Source organism: Chiloscyllium plagiosum, chromosome 19, assembly GCF_004010195.1.
Source record: "Chiloscyllium plagiosum isolate BGI_BamShark_2017 chromosome 19, ASM401019v2, whole genome shotgun sequence".
NCBI lineage: Eukaryota > Metazoa > Chordata > Chondrichthyes > Orectolobiformes > Hemiscylliidae > Chiloscyllium > Chiloscyllium plagiosum.
The window spans coordinates 60,688,314-60,690,524 of record NC_057728.1 but is presented as its reverse complement, the minus strand read 5'-3'; positions in this window follow the sequence as shown (position 1 = coordinate 60,690,524).

The window sequence follows — 2,211 nt, the reverse complement described above, 5'->3', positions numbered from 1 at the left end:
TTCCAAAATGGACAGCCTCACACTTGGCAGGGTTGAACTCCATCTGCCACTCCTCAGCCCAGCTCTGCATCATATCTAAGTCCCTCTGCAGCCGACAACAGCCCTCCTCACTGTCCACAACTCCACCTATCTTCGTATCATCTGCAAATTTACTGACCCACCCTTCGACTCCCTCATCTAAGTCATTAATAAAAATTACAAACAGCAGAGGACCTAGAACTGATTGCTGCGGAACTCCACTTGTAACTGGGCTCCAGGCTGAATATTTACCATCTACCACCACTCTCTGCCTTCGACCGGTTAGCCAGTTTTCTATCCAATTGGCCAAATTTCCCTCTATCCCCTGCCTCCTGACTTTCCGCATAAGCCTCCCATGGGGAACCTTATCAAATGCCTTACTGAAATCCATGTACACTACATCCACTGCTCTACCTTCATCCACATGCTTGGTCACCTCCTCAAAGAATTCATTAAGACTTGTAAGGCAAGACCTACCCTTCACAAATCCATGCTGGCTGTCCCTAATCAAGCAGTGTCTTTCCAGATACTCATAAATCCTATCCCTCAGTACCCTTTCCATTACTTTGCCTACTACCTAAGTAAGACTAACTGGCCTGTAATTCCCAGGGTTATCCCTATTCCCTTTTTTGAACAGGGGCACAACATTCGCCACTCTCCAGTCCCCTGGTACCACTCAGTCACTCACCTGGAATTCTGACAAAGGCGACCCATAATTGCCATGGAAACGGAACTCCCTGTGTGGGCAGTGGCTGGGCTCATGAAGGTGAGGGCCAATCAGAGGCCTCACAGCTTCAAAGGACAACCTGGCACAGTGATTCAGAGTAAGGGAGAGGTGGAGGGCTGACATATAAAAGTTACCTGATTGATTTACTATTTACTAAAATATATATCTGTAAAAATGATAAAAAGTAGCCTGTCTTCAATTATTAGGGGCTTGGTGGAAATGGGTGAGCCTTTCTAAGGCAGGTATGTGTCTGGCTTTGGGAATGAAGTCAATGTTGTCTCTGGGTCTGAAAGGGCTAATACTGAGCAGTGACATAGCAACATCCACTACAACAAGATCATATACACTTGTAGATTTTCCGGTTTAGGATCTCGAAGGAGTGCAGGACTTGGAGTATTGTGTCTAGTTTTGCTTTCCTTATCTGAGGAAGGGTGTTTTGGTTCTGAGTTGAAAAGTGAGGCGCTGGAAAATCACAGCAGATCAGGCAGCATCCAAACAGCAGGAGAGTCGACATTTCGGGCATAAGCCCTTTATCAGGAATGTGAAGGGTGGGGGAAGGGTGCTGAGCGATTAAAAAAGAACAGAATCTGCATCCCTCTATTCCCTTCTTATTCACGTATTTGTCCAGGTGCTTCTAATGCTGCTATTGTGTCTGCTTGTACCACCTCCTCAGGCACTCACCACCCTTTGTGTGTTTTGGCTCTGGAGGGAGAGTAAGGAAAGTTTGTCAGATGGGTTCCTGAGTTGAAGAGAGATTGAGGAGTCTTGGCCTATACTATCTGGGGTTCAGAAACACGAGGAGAGATCTAACTGAGCTTAATACGATGGTGAAGGGGATTGACAAAGTGACTGTAGAGAAGATGTTGCCTCATGTGGGACAATCTAGAATGATGGGCAGCAGATTTAAAACAGAGATGAGGAGAAATTAGAAACAAAACTAAAATTGCTGAAAATGCTCAGCAGGTCTGGCAGCATCTATGGAGAGAAAGGAGAGTTAATGTTTCGACTGCCTTCTGTCAGATGGCCAATCCTCAACCTTCTCTAAAGGTTGAGTCCATGGTTAAGAAAGCAAATGTAATGTTGTTATTTATCTCAAGAAGGTTGGAATGTAAAAGCAGCAATGTGCTACTGAGAATTTATAAAACACTAATTAGGCCCCATTTAGAATACTGTGTCCAATTCTGGTCTCCACACCTCAGGAAGGACATACTGGCACTACAGCGTGTCCAGCGGAGATTCACACGGATTATCGCTGGAATGGTAGGTCTAACATACCATGAACGGCTGAGGACCCTGGAATTGTATTCATTAGAGTTTAGAAGGTTGAGGGGAGATCTAATAGAAACTTACAAGATAATGCATGGCTTAGAAAGGGTGGACGCTGGGAAATTGTTTCTATCAGGCGCGGATACTAGAACCTGTGGGCACAGCCTGAGAATTAGAGGGAGTCAACTTAGAATGGAAAT